General features: G+C 37.5%; 1 long non-coding RNA gene across 4 annotated transcripts in view; it reads left to right on the forward strand.

Moving 5' to 3' along the window:
• Positions 1-19,570, forward strand: part of LOC113879504 — a 139,920-nt gene that overhangs the window by 57,332 nt on the left and 63,018 nt on the right. Inside the window, exon 7 of one of the 4 annotated variants that reach the window (XR_003507344.1) lies at positions 13,635-13,891. The exons of the other annotated variants lie outside the window; for them this stretch is intronic. This is a non-coding gene — a long non-coding RNA (uncharacterized LOC113879504). Of the gene's footprint in view, positions 1-13,634; positions 13,892-19,570 lie in introns of those variants that run through there. 4 annotated transcript variants of the gene reach the window in all.

The following is a 19,570-nucleotide window of genomic DNA, read 5'->3' on the forward strand; positions in this document are numbered from 1 at the left end:
AGTCAAAGACAGATCATTTGGAATTACCCAATAACAAATGCAAAAAGAACCAAAAAAAAAAAAGAGTGAAGAAAGCCTACATGAATTATGAGACATCAACAAGCAAACAAATATTTGCCTCATCAAAATCCCCAAGGAAAAGAGAGGAATACATAGAAAGATTAAAGAAATTATAGCTGAATACTTCCAAAGTCTGGAATAGATATTGACATGAAGTTTTGTGAAATTCAAAGGAACCAAAGAAAAATGAACTCAAAGTAGATGAGTCTGATATATATTAAAACCAAATAGCTAAAAATAAAAAAACAAAGAGAAAAGTTTGAAAGCAACAAAACTAAAGTGCTTTATTATCTATAAGGGAACCCCATACGGTGATAAACTCCTTTCCCAGCAGTAACCCTAGGAGAGAGTGGGGTGACATATTCACATTGCTTAAAGAAAATCACTGGCAACCAAGAATGCTATAGTCAGCAAAACTTTCTTTCAGAAATGAAAAGTAGATGAATTTAATTCTTAACAACAACAAAAAAAGCTGAGTTTATCACCTCTAGACTTGCCTGAAGAGAGATCTTCAAAGACACTAAGAAAAATGAAAATGAACAGACACTAAGAAACAATGTAAATACATCTGAAAATATAAAACTGACTGGTAAATGTAAATATATGGTCAAATTCTGAATACTCTAATACTGTAAAGTGAGAGCATCAATCAATTTTAATTCCAGTATAAAAGTTAAAAGACAATAGTATAAAAAATAACTATAACTACAAAAATTTGTTAATGGATGCACAGTTTTAAAAGATGCAAACTGTGACTTCAACAACATAAAATGGAAGAACTAAAAATATAAAATACTTTGTACACACAATTTGTATGCAATTGAAAGTAAGATGTTATCAGCTTAAAATAGATTGTTATAATTGTAAGAAGTTTTATATAAGCCTTGTGGTAACTACAAGGAAAAGCTAGTAGATACACAGAAATAAGTAAAAGCACATCATCACACACAAACAAACAAGCAAAAAAAAAAAAAAAAAAAGGAAACACACACACACAAAAACAAACACCAAGCCCCAAAGGAAGACATAATGAGAAAGAAAGGAACAAGAGAAAGGAAAAAAGGAACTGCAGAACAGAAAACAACAAAATGGCAAGACTAAGTTCTCACCTATGAATAAATAATTTAAATGCAAATAGTTTGAATTCTCCAATCAAAAGACAGAGTGGCTAAATTAATTTATTTAATCCAATAATACATTGTCTGTAAAAAACTCACTCTAAGGACACACATAAGCTGAACATAAAAGGATGGAAAAGAAATTCCATCAAATAGTAAACAAAAGAGAGGAGGAGTGGCTCTACTTGTATCAGATAAAAAAGACATTTAGTCAAAATTGCTCAGAGACAAAGGTCACTATATAACAATAAAGGGGTGGGAGGATATAATAATTGTAACTATATATGCACCTAACTTTGGAACACCTAAATATTTAAACAAATATTAACAGAAAAATAGATAGCATTACAATAATAGAAAGGGGGGCTTAATATCCCATTTTCAACAGTAAATAGGTCATGTGTACAGAAAATGAGGAATAAGACATTGAACAGGTGCCTGTGTGCTCAGTTGCTTCAGTTGTGTTCAACTCTTTGCGACCCTATGGACTGTAGCCTGCCAGGCTCCTCTGTCCATGGGACTTTCCAGCCAAGAATACTGGAGTGGGTTGCCATGCCCTCTTCTAGGGAACCTCCTCAACTCAGTGATCAATCCTACATCTCCTGCATCTCCTGCATTGCAGACAGATTCTTTACTGCTGTATCACGGGGGAAGCCCATACTTGAACACACGATAAGCCAAACACACAGCATAATTCATCCAAGTGCACCAAAATATGCATTCTTCTTAAATGCCCATGGAACATTCTCTAGGATAGATCATATGTTGTGCAATAAAGGAAGTCTTAACAAATTTAAGATTAAGATCATAACAAGCTTCTTTTCAAGCTACAATGGCATGAAATTAGAAGTCAATAACCAGAGAAAATCTTAAAAATTCACAAATATGTGGAAGTTAAATACACACTGCTGAACAACCAGATGATTAAAGAGGATATAAAAAGGGAAATTTAAAATATCTTGAGACCAAAAGAAAAAAAGGAAACATTAAAATTTATGGGGTAAAGCAGAATCAGTTCTAGCAAATAAAAATTATATCAATAAAAATAAATATATAAATAAGCAACCTAAATGCATTCTTCAGATAAATAGAACAGGAAGAATACCTAAGCCCAAAGTTAGCAGAAGAAAGGAAGTAATAAAGATTCAGTTCAGTTCAGTCGCTCAGTCGTGTCCGACTCTTTGTGACCCCATGAATCGCAGCACGCCAGGCCTTCCTGTCCATCACCAACTCCCGGAGTTCACTCAGACTCACGTCCATTGAGTCAGTGATGCCATCCAGCCATCTCTTCCTCTGACATCCCCTTCTCCTCCTGCCCCCAATCCCTCCCAACATTAGAGTCTTTTCCAATGAGTCAACTCTTCGCATGAGGTGGCCAAAGTACTGGAGTTTCAGCTTTAGCATCATTCCTTCCAAAGAAATGCCAGGGCTGATCTCCTTCAGAATGGACTGGTTGGATCTCCTTGCAGTCCAAGGGACTCTCAAGAGTCTTCTCCAATACCACAGTTCAAAAGCATCAATTCTTCAGTGCTCAGCCTTCTTCACAGTCCAACTCTCACATCCATACATGACCCCAGGAAAAACCATAGCCTTGACTAGACGGACCTTTGTTGGCAAAGTAATGTCTCTGCTTTTGAGTATGCTATCTAGGTTGGTCATAACTTTCCTTCCAAGGAGTAAGCGTCTTTTAATTTCATGGCTGCAGTCACCATCTGCAGTGATTTTGGAGCCCAAAAAAATAAAGTCTGACACTGTTTCCACTGTTTCCCCATCTATTTCCCATGAAGTGATGGGACCGGATGCCATGATCTTCGTTTTCTGAATGTTGAGCTTTAAGCCAACTTTTTCACTCTCCACTTTCGCTTTCATCAAGAGGCTCTTTAGTTCCTCTTCACTTTCTGCCATAATGGTGGTGTCATCTGCATATCTGAGGTTATTGATATTTCTTCCGGCAATCTTGATTCCAGCTTGTGCTTCTTCCAGTCCAGCGTTTCTCAAGATTAGAGCAGAATTTTTTTTTAAATAAATATTAGAAAGACAATAAAAAATCAACAAACTTAGTAGTTGATTTTTTGAAAAGATGAAATATTTAAGAAGCCTTTAGCTAGACTAATTAGGAAGAGAGGACTCAAGTAAAATCATAAATGAAAAAGATTTTACAATTAATGCCACAGAAATATAAAGTAATATGAGACCAATATGAACAATTACATGTCACATGCTGTATAGCCTGGAAGAGATTAATAACTTCCCAGGAACATATAGCCTATCAAGACAGAATCACGAAAGAAAAATAGAAAGTATGAACAGAACAATGATGAGTAATGATATTAAATTGATAATCAAAAACCTCCTAAAAAAGAACAAGGTAGATGATTTTATGAGTGAATCTCATCATTTAGAGAATGATCAATTCCAAATCTTCTCAAACTCTACCTAAAAATAAAGAAGAGGGGGAAGATTTCTACATTCATCTTGTGAGGCCAAGATTATCCTTATGAGAAAGCCAGATAAGGACACTACAAGAAAAAAAATGACTGACCAGTATCTCCAATAAATATAGATACAAAATCCTAAAAAAAATGCTAGCAAATTGAACTGAAAGCACATTGAAATTGTTATACACCATGACCAAGTGAGATTTATATCTAGGATGCATGGATAGTCCAACATACACAAATCAATAAATGTAATATACCACATTAAAAAATGAAAGATAAAAATTATAGGATCATCTCAATAGATCCATTAAAAAGCATTTGACAAAATTCATCATCTATTCCTGATAGTTACTGTAAAGAAATTAGGTATAGTAAACATGTACTTCAACATAATAAAAGTCATATATGATAATTTCATAGCTAACATCATGTGGTGTCCTGTGCTTAGTTGCTCAGTTGTGTCTGACTCCATGGACAGTAGCCTTCTAGCTTCTTCTATCCATTGGACTCTCCAGGCAAGAATCTGGAGTGGGTTGCTATGCCCTGCTCCAGGGGATCTTCCCAACTCAGGGATGGAACCCAGGTCTCCTGCATTACAGGCAGGTTCTTTACCATCTGAGCCACCAGGGAAGCCCAAGAATACTGGAGTGGGTAGCCTACCCCTTCCCCAGGGGATCTTTCTGACCCAGGAATTGAACCGGGGTCTCCTGCATTGTTAGCATGGGAAGCCCAGCTAACATCATATTTGATGGTAAAAAGCTGAAAGTTTTCCCTCTTAGACAAGGAATAAGACAAGGATGACAATTCTCACCACTCCTAGTCAACATAGTATTGGAAGTTCTGGCCAGAGAAAATAGACAGGAAAAATAAATAAAAGGTAATCAAATTAGAAAGAAATAAGATTGTCGATCTTTGCAGATGACATGATCTTATATAAAAATCTTAGACTCCATGAAGAAATTGTTAAACTAATAAGTTCAGTAAAGTTGAAGAATACAACATTAATGTACAAAATCAGTTGCATTTCTACACACTAACAATGAATTATTTGAAAAATACATTTAAAAAGTAACATTTACAGAGTACAAATAGTGTATATATTGTCAATCCCCATCTCCCAATTCATCCCACTTCCCTCTCCCCCTTGGTATCTATACATTTGTTGTCTATGCTGTGTCTCTATTTATGCTTTGTAAATAAGATTGTCTATATCAATTTTTTCAGATTTCACATATAAGCAATAGTTTGTTTTTCTGACTTATTTCACTCTCTATGACAGTCTTTAGGTCCATCCATGTCTCTACAAATGACTCAATTTCAATAGATAGCTAATGAGAACCTACTGGATAGCACAGGGAACTCCATTCAATGCTCTTTGGTGACCTAACTGGGGAGGAAACCCCAAAAAGAGAGAATATATATGTATATATTTGATTGCATATATGTATATAGTTGATTCACTTTCCTATATGGTAGAAACTAACACAACATTATAAAGCGACTATAGTCCAATAAAAATTTTTTAAAAGAATATAATGTTTACAATAGCATCAACAACAATAAAATACTCAGAAAAAAATTTATTCAAGAAGGATCTGTAAAAAGCATGAAATATTGGTGAAAAATTTAAATAAGATGCAAATAAATGGAAAGATATACATGCTCACAGATTGGAAGAATTAATATTGTTAAAATGTCTATTACTAATCAAGGCAATATGAAGATTCAATGCAATTCTTACCAAAATTCTAATAATATTTCTCACAGAAATAGAAACAGCAATCATAAATTTTACGTGGATCCACAAAAGACCACAAATAGCCAAAGTACATTTGATAAAGAGCAACAAAGGGGAAGATATCCCACCTCCTGGTATCAAACTATATTACAAAGCTGTAATAGTATGGCATTGGCATAAAAACAGACACTAATGGAGAGCCAAGAAATACATTCACACATATATGACTAGCTAACCTATGACCAGGGCATGAAGAATAGACGATGAAAAAAGGATTGTCTCTTTAATAAATGGTGTTAAAAAAAATTAGCTATCTATGTATATAAAACAAGAAAATTGAATTCTTATACTATATTTTTAAAAAACCACTCAAAATGTACTATAGACAAACATAAGGTTTCCATCCATGAAACTCCTAGAAGAAAACAGAAAAATGCCCTTTGACATTGGTCTTGGCAATGATTTATTGGATATGACTCCAAAACCAAAAGACACAAGAGAAAAAGTTTTTAAGTGGAATTATATCAAACTAAAATCTTCTGCACAGCACAGGAAACAAATAACAGAGTAAAAAGAACCTATAAAGTGAAAGTAAATATTGCAAGCCATCTATTTTTGTTGGTTTTTGTGTATTTGTTTGTTTTTTGGCAAGTTTTCATACATTCAAAATATCTAAGGAACTCATACAACTCAAAATGCAAATAATAATATGATTTTAAAATTAGCAAAGGACTTGCTTAGACACTTTTTTCTTTTTTTAATTTAAAAAAAATTTTTCAGTTTTATTTATTTATTTTTTACTTTATAATATTGTATTGGTTTTGCCATACATTGACATGAATCCGCCATGGGTGTACATGTGTTCCCCATCCTGAATCCCCCTCCCACCTGCCTCCCCATCCCATCCCTGGGTCCTCCCAGTGCACCAGCTCCGAGCTCCCTGTCTCATGCATTGAACCTGGACTGGTGATTCGTTTCACATATGATAATTTACATGTTTCAATGCCATTCTCCCATATCGTCCTGCCCTCCCTCTTCCACAGAGTCCAAAAGACTGTTCTATACATCTGTCTTTTTTGCTGTCTCACATACAGGGTTATCATTACCATTTTTCTAAATTCCATATATGCGCATTAGTATACTGTATTGGTGTTTTTCTTTCTGGCTTACTTCACTCTGTATAATAGGCTCCAGTTTCATCCACCTCATTAGAACTGATTCAAATGTATTCTTTTTAATGGCTGAGTAATATTCCGTTGTGTATATGTACCATGGCTTTCTTATCCATTCGTCTGCTGATGGACATCTAGGTTGCTTCCATGTCCTCGCTATTATAAACAGTGCCGCGATGAACATTGGGGTTTCCTCAGTGTGTATGCCCAGCAGTGGGATTTCTGGGTCATATGGCAGGTCTATTTCCAGTTTTTTAAGGAATCTCCACACTGTTCTCCATAGTGGCTGTACTAGTTTGCATTCCCACCAACAGTATAAGAGGGTTCCCTTTTCTGCACACCCTCTCCAGCATTTATTGCTTGTAGACTTTTGTATAGCAGTCATTCTGACTGGCGTAAAATGGTACCTCATTGTGGTTTTGATTTGCATTTCTCTGATAGTGAGTGATGTTGAGCATCTTTTCATGTGTGTGTTAGCCATCTGTATGTCTTCTTTGGACAAATGTCTGTTTAGTTCTTTGGCCCGCTTTTTGATTGGGTTGCTTATTTTTCTGGAATTGAGCTGCAGGAGTTGCTTGTATATTTTTGAGATTCTTTGTCCATTGCTTTGTTTCATTTTTTTCAAAGAAGACATACATACACCTTTTATATACAGGTACATAAAATGGTGCTCAACACCATGAATCATCATGAAAATGAAAATGCAAATTACAACTGCAATGAGGGATTTCCCTGGTGGTCCAGTGGCTAAGACTCTGCACTCCCAATGCAGGGGCCAGAGTTCAATCCCTGGTCAGGGAGCTAGGTCCTATATACCCCAACTAAGACCTGGGGCACCCAAATAAGTAAAGTAAAAAACTGCAATGAGATATCACTATAATATGTTTCGATGGCTTTCATAAAAAAGACAAAATATAATAAATTTAGTGATGTTGTGGGGGAAATTGTAATGCTTATACTCTATTGGTATTGATGGAAATGTGAAATGGTATAGCCATTATGGTGTAGAGGCTCCTTAAAAGAAGTATCATACAATTCAGCAATCCCACTACTTGGCATATATCCAAAAGAACTGAAATCAGGGTTTCAAAATGATATCAGCATTCCCATGTTCACTGTAGCATTATTCACAATAGCCAAGATATGGAAACAATCTAAATGTTCATCAGGTGAATTGTTCATGAATAAAGAAAATTATATATATATGTATATATTCAGCCATAGAAAGAAAGGACACCCTGTCATTTGTGACAACATGAATAAGCCTTGAGGACATTATGTTACATGAAATAAGCCAGAAAATGAAAGACAAAAATTGTATAATTTTACTTTTATGTGGACTCTAAAATGTCAAACTCATAGAACCAGAGAATGGCATTGGTGGTTACCAATGCTAATAGGTGGATAAAGTGGGAAAATGTTGTTCAAAGGGTACTTTGTTGAGTTATAAGATGAATAAGTTCTGGGAAACTAAGTCACAATGTGGTGACAGTTTATACTCTATTGTATACTTGAAACTTGCTAGGAGAAGAGATCTAAGTGTATTCACCACAGCAAAAAAACAAAAGATAACAATATGAAGTTATGGATGCATTAATTAATTGTGGTAGTCATTTCACACTGCATACATATATGAAAACATCATGTTGGTTTCATATATAAAATATATTATTAATATAAAGTTTTATATAAAAGTTATATAAACATAAAAATTTTATCAATTATACCTCCATAGAAAAAATGATAGATCAACTAGGCAAACTGAAGAAAAAATTAAAAACTTAATAGCATCTAACAGACAGCTGCAGAATACATCACCCCAAAATAGTACAATATACATTCTTCTCAAGTGCAAATCAAATATTCTCCAGAAAAACCATATGTTAAGCCATATAAACCACCTCAATTAATGATTAAAAATTGAAATCATACAACTCATAATCTATGACCACAAAGATATATTATAAACCAATAACAGAAGGGAATGGGAAAAATCACAATGATGTGAAAATTTTAAAAAACACTCCTAAAAACCCAATGAAGTAAAGAACAAATTACACAAGAAATTAGAAATATGTTGAGATAAGTAAAAATAAAGAAACAACATGCCAAAATTTTGTGGATGTACTAAAGCAGTACTTAAAAAGAAATTTACAACAATAAATACTTATATTTTAAATTAATAACCTAACTTTCCACCATAAGAAACAATAAAACAGCAAATTTAACCCAAAATAAGCAGAAGGAAGAAATAATAAAAATTAGCATGTTAATAAAGAGATGGTGAAAAGAAAAACAATGGAGAAAATTAATAAAACCAAAGTTGATTCTTTGGAAATATCAAATTATTATACTATTAGTTAGACTGAACAAGAAAGAAAGAAAGAGTAAAGATTCAAGTTACTAAAATCAGAAATAAAAGTAAGGAAATTACTAACTCACCTTACAGAAATAAAAATATATAGATGAACTCCACATTGTCCTACTTCTCAGCTGTCTTGACTCCCTAACAAGATAGCAGAGGAGTAGGAGGACATGGAGCTCGTCTCTCCCTTCAATGCATCAAAAATACATCTACAAATGGAAAAGTGCTCTCAGAGCACCTGCTGAATTCTAGCAGAGGACCTCAGATATGGGAGGGGCAAGACAGATTCCTGTGTAATCAGATAGGATGAAAGAAAAAAGAAAGGAAAAGGAAGAAGAGAGGAAGCAGAATGGGGCTGCATCCCTGGTGGAGAGCAAAAGTTAGAAGAGGGCCTTGCATCTGGGGAAGCCCCTCACCAGCAGGACCATCAGCTGGGACTGAAGGAAAGCTTGGGGGCTCGAGGGAGAGAGAAGCACCCAGTCACTGGCAGGCAGGACAGAAGGAAACCCACATAGATGGCCCAGGCCACAGCCCTGCGCACCCCAGCCTGAGATGGGTTGTCCGCCAGTGTGCGCAAGGGCACAGTGAGGAGCAGGTCCAGGAAGGAGACTGCTGTTGGCTGTAAGGAAACAGTCTGAGGGGATGGCAACGCGGAGCTCCACAACCAGGAATACTCTTGGAGAAGCTCAGGCCACCGCAGAAGACAAGCACCACTGCTGAGTGATGTGCAGTGCTCTGGGGCCACTGTCGCAGCACTGCACACCAGCACTCCCTCCTCAAGCACTGGCCCCGGCCTCCATGGGCACTCAGGGGGGCTCCAATGGACCCCACTCACACGCCCGTGCCACCACTGCCTCTGCCCTCCCCCACCACCTTGGTGGCCGCTCACTCCAATTGCATCTCTGCTCCTTCCTGCTGGAGGGGCTCATGTGCTCCAGCAACCTCTGGAACAGACCCTGGTGGGCGGAACACACACAAAAGTGGATCTGAAACTACAGCTGAGACCAGTGCCCATGTGACTAACAAAAAGAGCCAAAATCTCTCCTCGTGGTTGTACAAACCACGGAGTTACACCTCAACTCATGGATTACTAAATTCAATGCCTGCAAAAAGATCCAAATCCAAGAGGACAACAAGACCCTCTGCCCCTGGGACAGGTTTGCCTTTTGCAGTTGTGGGCTTTGTGGGCAAGTACATGTCGGGGCTAGGCCAGAGCATGAGCTTCCTCCATAGTTCCCATGGTAGGTCCAGCGCACAACTACGGCAGTGCTTGGACCTGACCTCAAGGGATCTGTGACAGTGGCCTGGAAAAAGCGACACCTGAGAGTCACCAGACCAACAATAGGTGAAAGGGACATATCAGAGCAACTCACAGGTAAACAGCTCCAGTGGAGGAATACTCAATGGTTTCTCTCCCAATGGGAGGGCTCAGGTTCTGCCTTACCCAAACTTAGATCAGAAACACAGCTAAGAAACAGATCTGGGGGCCTCTATACCAACAGGGAGGTACTAGAGCCCACCCCTGCCAAGGCAGTGACAACCTCAGAGCAAGGTGGAGGCCCCCTTCAACATCCAGGGCAGGTGCTGGTCACCACACCACCAGTCAAAGGGATAATGACATAAGCCTCTAGATCAGCCTCACCTGTGAGGGGGGCAGAAACCAAAAGCAAGAAGAACTACAGTCCTGCAGCCTGCAGAAAGGAGACCACACACACAGAAATTCAGGCAAAATGAGATCACAGAGAAATATGTTGCAGATGAGGGAACAAGATAAAAACCTGCAAGGACAACTAAATGAGGAAAAGATAGGCAATCTACCTGAAAAAGAATTCAGAGTAATAATAAAGATGATGTAAGATCTTGGAAAAAAGAACAAATGCATGGATTAAGAAGATATAAGAAATGTATAACAAAGATTTAGAAGAACTTAGGAACAAACAGAGGTGAACAATACAATAACTGAAATGAAAAATACACTAGAAGAAATCAATAGCAAGATAACTGAGGCAGAAGAATGGAAGACAGAATGATGGAAATCACTGTCATGGAATGGAATAAAGATAAAATAATGAAAATAAATGAGGGCAGTTTAAGAGACCATTAGGACAACATTAAATGAACCAACATTCAAATTATAGGGGTCCCAGAAGAAGAAGAAAAAGAGAAATGGACAGAGTAAATATTTGAAGAGAAAAATTTCCCTAACATGTTAAAGGAAATAGTCACCCAAGTCCAGGAAGCACAGAGATTCCCTTAGAGGATAAACCCAAAGAGAAATATGCTGAGACACAAAAATTAAATATAAAGAAAAAATATTAAATGCAACAAGGGAAAAGTAACAACATATAAAGGAATTCCCATAGGTTATGAGCTGATTTTCAGCAGAAACTCTGCAGGCCAGAAGGGAATGGCAGGATATACTTAAAATGATGAAAGGAAAAAAACGAAAACCAAGATTACCCAACAAGGAGCTCATTCAGTTTCGATGGAGAAATCAAGTTTTACAAGTAAGCAAAAGTTAAGAGAATTCAGCACCATTAAATCAGATTTGAATCAAATGCTAAAGGAATTTCTATATGAGGGGGTAAAAAAAGAGGCCACAGCTAGAAATAAGAAAATCACAAATGGGAAATTTCACTGGTAAAGTTCATACAGTAAAAGTAGGAAATCATCCATACACAAATATGATATGAAACCCAGCAATTGTGAAGTGAATACACATGCAGGAAATGGGAATTGCATTTGAAATTAATAGACCAGCAACTTAAAACAACCTTGCATACATATAAACTCCTATGTTTAAACCTCATAGTAACCATAAACCAAAAAACTGCAATAGATACAGACAAAAAAAAGGCAAAGCAACCAAACACAACACTAAAGATAGAGATCACAGCACAAGAGAAGAGAACAAAAAAAGAAAAGAAGAAAAAAGACCTATGAAAACAAACTCAAAACAATTAAATGGCAATAGGAACATACATATCAATAACTACCTTAAATATAAATGAATTGCAGGCAGATTCTTTACCATCAGAGCCACCAGGGAAGCCCTGTTAGTCATTCAGTTGTGTCTGATTCTTCACAAGTCCATGGACTATAGCCCACCATGCTCCTCTGTCCATGGAATTCTTCAGGCAAGAATACTTGAGTGAGTAGCCATTCCTTTCTCCAGGGGATCATCCCAGTGCAGGGATCGAACCTGCATCTCCTGCATTACAGGCAGACTCTTTACTGCCTGAGCCACCAGGGATGGTTATCAGGAGGGAAAGGGGGAAACAGAAAATTGGGAAATTGGGATTAAAATATATACACTATGATACATAAAAGAGGTAACTAATAAGGATCTACTGTATAGCACAAGGAACTCTATTCAGTACTCTGTAATAACCTATGTGGGGAAAAAAATCTGAAAAAGAGTGGATATATGTATATGTATTCACTTTGCTGTGCACCTGAAACTAACAGCATTGTAAATCAACTATACACCAATAAAAAAATAAATCATATAAGGATATTGTGAGCAAGTGAAAGTTTGAAAAATTAGATAATTTATAATAGAGACAAATTTCTTAAGAGACACGCACTGCCAAAACTCAGTTCAGTTCAGTTCAGTTCCTCAATCGTGTCCGACTCTTTGCGACCCCATGAATCACAGCACACCAGGCCTCCCTGTCCATCACCAATTCCCGGAGTTCACTGAAACTCACGTCCATCGAGTCAGTGATGCTATCCAGCCATCTCATCCTCTGTCGTCCCCTTTTCCTCCTGCCCCCAATCCCTCCCAGCAACAGAGTCTTTTCCAATGAGTCAACTCTTCACATGAGGTGGCCAAAGTACTGGAGTTTCAGCTTTAGCATCATTCCTTCCAAAGAAATCCCAGGGCTGATCTCCTTTAGACAAGTAATAGATAAATCAGAACAGATAATTTACAATTCGTGTGATTGAATTCTGTCAAACATTAAAAAAAATAGTAATCCTTTATTTCTGACATATAACGAGATGAGAAGTCATCATTAGCACCTTCATGAGAAAAATGTGAACAAAAAAATATCAGTCACTATTTTAAACTAATCAGAGGATTGAGGTTAAGAGGCAAATCACCATGCAAAAGCTGAAGAGATAGGCAAATACAGAGAATCATAGCTTGCTGGGAGTAGAAACCGCTGAAGCCAGCAACTGATAGAAACATTCAAATGATAATTGACAAATTGCTGGAATATGGACTAGTTATAGAATTAAAAACTACTGAAAGCCCAGTCTTAGAAGAGTTCCGCAATTTTGTGAGCTTTTCCTGGAAAAGCCTAAAGAGATTCTTACAATGAAGATGCAGAAAAATCCTCTCATCCTGGTTGTGTTTAAATGTAAAGCAACCATGTGTCTATGGGGAAAGCAGTCATTTTGAAATACATGATCTCAGGTGGCCTCACCTGCAGTGGCTTGAAGCGGGATTTCCATTCTGGGCCAGAGACAAAGTCAGGCCAGGGCAGTGAGAGCACTGAATCATAGCCGCTAGACCATCAGGGGTCAGCGGCCAGTGACAAGGCCTTGGCTCGTCAACTGTGTGGAAATGAATTTCCACATAGAGATAGAAAGTAGTAAAACAGGTAAAGTATTTATTGTGGGGGGAAAGAGTACATGTGGATAGACACGTGAGCAGGCTCAGAGAGAAGGAGTCACACCCTTGTGAAAGTTAGAATCACTTTTAAGGGGCATTTCTTCTTCCTCCTCTCTTTCCAGTCATCCTGCTGTGCCTGGTTCTGAGCCCTTACTGGTATAGCTCAGGGTCCTCCGTGTGTGCATCTCTCTCAGCCAAAATGGATTCTAGTGAAGAGGTCTATAGGTAGGTTTGCATTACTTACTATGAGGTGCCATCCCCTTTCTTTTGACCTCCAAGGAGCTTTTCTGTGCACATATAATTGGGAAGTTCTCCTTGACTTTGAGAATGAGGGACATGTGGTCTTTTATCTCTTATCTGGACAGGGCTCAGCTCCTCTCTCACGCCTGCTGTTTTGGAGTATGTCCATAGAGGACAAACTCTGGCCCCTTAGCCTGGAGCCCATTTATTTTCCACTTCATATTCTCAGAACGGTCTGTTCTGTATGGCAGTGGTCTGCCCTCTGGGGAATCTACTTCACCTGAGCCTTGTCTGAACTAGGGAAAGTGCAACTGGATAACATGAGCCCCTTCTGGTTCCCTGTCTCCCATAAGGGAAGAAAAATATATTCTAAGTCACTTTTCTGAAAGTCACAGTCCAGAGGGACTTAATCATAAGGTTATAGAAAACTCATCCCTAATACCATACCATCACATTAATAGGTCTTTAGTATAACAACAGTGGATTACCATGAGAGGGATAAGACCCGGACTTATACCTGAAAAAAATTTCTAGGAAACCACCCCCCAAACAATGTGGGAGACCAGAACAAAGACACTAGAGGAGACTGACGCTTCTAACACCTACAGTTACAGCAAACATTAAACAGCATAACCCCTAATCAAATCAGTAGAAAGCATCACACAAAGACCTATTCTCTCAGATCCTATTATTCAATGTATCATGTTTTGTTTCAACAAAAATTATAAGGCATGCTAAAGACCAGAAACAATACAGTCTAAAGGGACAAAGCAAGTATTAGAATGATACTCAGAAATGGTAGAGATTAAAATGATCAGATCAAGAATTTTAAATGGAATGTGAGCATCCCTGGTGGCTCAAATGGTAAAGAGACTGCTTGCAATGCGGGAGACCCTGATTTGATCCCTGGGTCGGAAAGATCCTCTGGAGGAGGGAAAAGCTACTCACTCCAGTATTCTTGCCTGGAGAATCTCATGGACAGAGGAGCCTGGTGGGCTAAAGTCAATGGGGTTGTGAAGAGTCAGATATGACTAAGCAACTAACACTTCACGAAGTGAAATGAAGTCACTCAGTCATGTCTGACTCTTTGCGACCCCATGGACTATAGCCCACCAGGCTCCTCCGTCCATGGAATTTTCTAAGCAAGAGTACTGGAGTGGGTTGCTATTTCCTTCTCCAGGGGATCTTCCTAACCCAGGGATCGAACCCGGGTCTCCCACATTGCAGGCAGGCGCTTTACCATCTGAGCCACCAGGGAATCTACTTATGATTAGTATAACAAGTCTTTTAATAGAAAAAGTGGTCATTCTATTGAATCATGTTTTTTAATCCTCTCTGCCAATCTCTTTCTCTTATATTGAGGTGAAATTTACATAACATAAAATAATCATTTTAAAGTGTACAATTCAGTGATATTTAGTGTTAACAATATACATGTGGCATGTGTCATAACTCTGCCTAATTCTTAAAAATTTTCATCACTCCAAAGAGGAAACCTCACACCCATTAAAGTCTATTTCAGTTTCTCCTTCCTCCAGCCTCTGACAACTACTAGTCTGCTTTCTGTCTTTATGTATTCACCTATTCTGAATATTTTATGCAAATATAATCACACGATCTGAGCTTTGTGCTTGACTTTACTCACTTAGCATAATGTTTTTGATTTTCATTTATGTGGTAGCATTTGTCAATACTTTTATTTCTTTGTATGACTCAAAAATATGCCATTGAATGGCTGAATGACATTTTGTTTATCCATGTATCATTTGATGGGCTTTTGGGTTGTGTCCACCTATTGGTGGGTTTCCCAGGTGGCACTAGTGGTAAAGAACCTCCCTGCCAGCACAGGAAACATAAGACAAGGGTTCAATCTCTGGCTCAGGCAAGTCCCCTGGAGAAGGGCATGGCAACCCACTCCAGTATTCTTGCCCGGAGAATCCCATGGGCAGAGGGGCCTGGTGGGCTACAGTTCATGGGGTCCCAAAGAGCTGGACAAGACTGAAGAGACAGCATGCATGCACGCACGCACGCCACCTATTGGGTGTTGTGAATACTGCTGTTAAAAACAATTGTGTAGAAGTTGTTTGAATACCTCTTTCCTTGGTGGCTCAGATGGTAAAGTGTCTGCCTGCAGTGCGGGAGACCTGGGTTCGATCCCTGGGTTGGGAAGATCCCCTGGAGAAGGAAATGGCAACCCACCCCAGTACTCTTGCCTGGAAAATTCCATGGACTGAGGAGTCCATGGGGTCTCAAAGAGTCGGACACAACTGAGTGACTTCACTTTCACTTTCTCTTTCTCTGGTGTATATCTGTTAGTGTAATTGCCAGGTTATATAGTAATTCAGGGCGTCCCTGGTGGCTCAGACAGTAAAGAATCTGCCAGCAATGCAAAAGAGCCACGGTTCGACCCCTGGGGTCAGAAAGATCCCCTGGAGAAGGGAATGGTTTTGATTTGCATTTCCCAGTGACAAAGGATGCTGAACATCTTTTAATGTGCTTGTTGTTCATATGTATACCTTATTTGGAGAAATGTCTTTTCAGTCCTTTGCCCATATAAAAAGTTAGGTTGTTTGTCTTTTTGCATTGAATTTTAAAGGTTTTTTAAAAATATATTCGGAAAACTAAACCCTTACTAGATCTATAATTTGCATATTATTTCTCCCATTCTATGAAATGTATTTTCACTTTTGTTACAGTGGCCTTTAATGCACAATTTTTAATTTTGATGAGTCAATTTCTTTTTTTTCCTTTTGTTGCTGTGCTTCTGCCCAAGTCAATGTCATGAAGAATTTTCCACATTTTCTTCTGAGAATTTTACAGTTTTAGCTCATACATTTCAGTTGGTGATCCATTTTGAGTTGATTGTGGTGTATACTGTAAGCCAAGGGGTTCAGCTTTATTCTTTTACACGTGGCATCATTTCTTGAAGAGAATGTTTTTCTGAATTGAATGGTCTGTCACATTTGTCAAAAATCAACTGACAGTGTATGGGATTATCTCAGACTGTAAATTCCATTCTATTGATAATGTATCTATTTTTATTCCAGTACCACACTATTCTGATTACTGTAGCTTTATTGTAAGTTTTGAAAATGGGAAGTGAGTATCCTCCAAATTTTTTTCTAGGTTATTTTTCCTATTTGGGAGTCTTTTGTGATTTCATGTGAATTCCAAGACTGGTGTTTCCATTTATGCAAAAAAAATTATAGTTGGGATTTTCAGAGCAATTACATTAAATCTATAGATCACTTTGGGTAGTACTGACACTTAAACAATATTAAGGCTCTCAATGCATGTCTTTATTTAGGTCTTCTATACTTTCTTTAAGCAATATTAAGCAATATTCAGTCTTGTACTTCCTGGATTAAATTTCAGGGATTAAATTTTATCCTATTTGGTGCTATTTAAATAAAATTTTTCCATTAATTTTACTTTCACATTGTTTATTGCAGATTTATAAATATAACTGATACAATGTATGTTGATCTACTTGTTTACAAATTTGTTGAATTCATTTATTATCTCTAATAGGTTTTTAAAGATTTTCTACATATATTTATGCCATGTACGAATAGAGATACTTTTACTTCTTACTTTCCAATTTGGAAATTTTAATTTTTTTTCCTTGCCTAGAACTTCCAGTACAAAATAGAATAGAAATGGTAAAAGCAGCCATCCTTGTCTTTTTTTCTCATTTTGAGAATAACCTCCAGTCTTTCACCATTAAATATAATGTTGGCTGTGGGTTTTTGTTAATATTTAAGTGAGTTTCCTTCTATTCCTAGGTGTGTTTTTTTTTTTTTTTTTACAGTTTTTACAAGAAAAAGGGATTGGATAGTGTGAGATTATTTTCCATGTCAATTGAGATTATCATATATTTTCTTTATTTTATTAATGTGCTTTATTATGTGATTGATTTTCGTATGTTTATCCACCTTCACAAACCTGGGGTAAATTCCACTTGGTTATGACATACACAAGTCTCAGGCTCTGTTTATTTTCTTCACCCTTTTCTTTTTCTACCTCTCAGACTGGATAGTATAAACTGATCTATTTTTTCAAGTTCACTAGTTCTTTCTTTTGGTACTCAAATCTGCTTGAATTCCTCTAGTGAATTTTTTATTTCATTAATTGGACATTTAAGCTCCAGAATTACTATTTAGTCCCTTTTTATAATATCCATGTTTTATTGATTCTCTGTTTGGAGAGATTTAATTCTCTTGGTTTCCCTTAATTATTTGTGTTTAATTTTCTTTAATTCTGAGCATATTTAAGAGAGTTGATTAAAAATATTTGTCTGCTAAGTCTAATGGCTGGGCTTCTTCAAAGATAATTTCTATTAATTTTTTCTGTGAATGGCCCATGTAATTCTTTTTGAAAACTGGACATTTTTAGTACTGTAATATGTTTATTCTGGCAATCATATGATTCCCCCATCTTAGCACTTGCTACTTTTTGTATATTGTTTGCTTGTTTAGTGATTTTTCTGATCCATTTTTGAAAATCTATATTATTTATCAATTGTGGCCCTTGAATTCTGGATTCTATTAATTCCATGGTGAGCTAGTGTCTTTTTTTTATTTCCTCAAATTCTTTGTATAAAAGAAGTTAAATTTTAAAGGAAATTAAAAAAAATTTTTTTAAAAAGGAGAAAAAAAGAACTTTACAAAAACGTTCCCAGGTTTGGCTCTGTACGTGGTATTTTCTCCAACACTTAGCCAGGCCATTTACAACTCTGCCTTAGCCTTCACTTCCTACTTGGGTAGGAAAAGGGGTAAAAGCTTAGTATTTTCTCAGGTCTTTTCTGGGCATGATTTTTCCCTTGGATATTGCCTGGCTTTTTCAATTCTTCAGTATAAGCAGGATCTTTTAAAAGTCTTCATTTTCCATGAATCTCTTTTCCCAATCTCTCCCTTTCAACCATATTCAGTCTGCCAACTGTTTGTCCCAACTGCTGTTACTTGCCCCCAGGTTGCTGCAGCAAATACTATGTCTTGAAGTGTTTCCAGCAGAAACCACCTGGAAGCTTCCCCAGCCAGGGGTCTGCTCTGAGTCGGGTAAAACAAAGGCAAGCCCCTGCAGTGAACTTTCAGGCTGTCACAAGACAAGTAAGCTCACAACCACAGTTCTTTGAAAATAAGGTGTGAATTGGTTTCTCTGGCCCTAATAGCCTATAGTAGGACATTGGGGCTGCTCTCCTTATGGCCACTTACACTAGTTTGCTAGAGTTGGATAACAAAATGCCACAGATTGGATGGCTTAAATAGCAGGAGTTTATTTCCCATAATTCTGGTGTCTAGAAATAAAGAAAGGTGTCAATCTGTTTGGTTTAGCCTGAGGCCTCTTTGTTTGACTTTCAGGTAGCTAGATTCTTTCTATGTCTTCCAACTCTCTTTTCTTTGTGTATGTGCATCCCTGGTGGGCCCAGATTTTATCTTCTTAGAGAGATAACAGTCAGACTAGATTAGGCTCAACTCAAATGACCTCATTTAACCTAATTACACCTTTAAAGATCTTGTTTATAAATACAGTCACATTCTGAAATACTGGGGGTTAGAATTTCAGCATACTGATTTTGAGGGTACACAATTCAATCTATTACATTCCACCATCTGTGCTGTGTGTTTAGTTGCTCAGTCGTGTCCTACTCTTTGTGACCCCATGGACTTTAGCCTGCCAGGATCATCTGTCCATGGAATTCTCCAGGAAAGAATACTGGAGTGGGCTGCCATTCCCTTCTCCAGGGGATCCTCCTCAACCAGGTCTTCTGCACTGCAGGAAGATGCTTTACCATCTGAGCCTTCATCTGGAGCCCCTA

This window comes from Bos indicus x Bos taurus, chromosome 21, assembly GCF_003369695.1.
Source record: "Bos indicus x Bos taurus breed Angus x Brahman F1 hybrid chromosome 21, Bos_hybrid_MaternalHap_v2.0, whole genome shotgun sequence".
Classification (NCBI taxonomy): domain Eukaryota; kingdom Metazoa; phylum Chordata; class Mammalia; order Artiodactyla; family Bovidae; genus Bos; species Bos indicus x Bos taurus.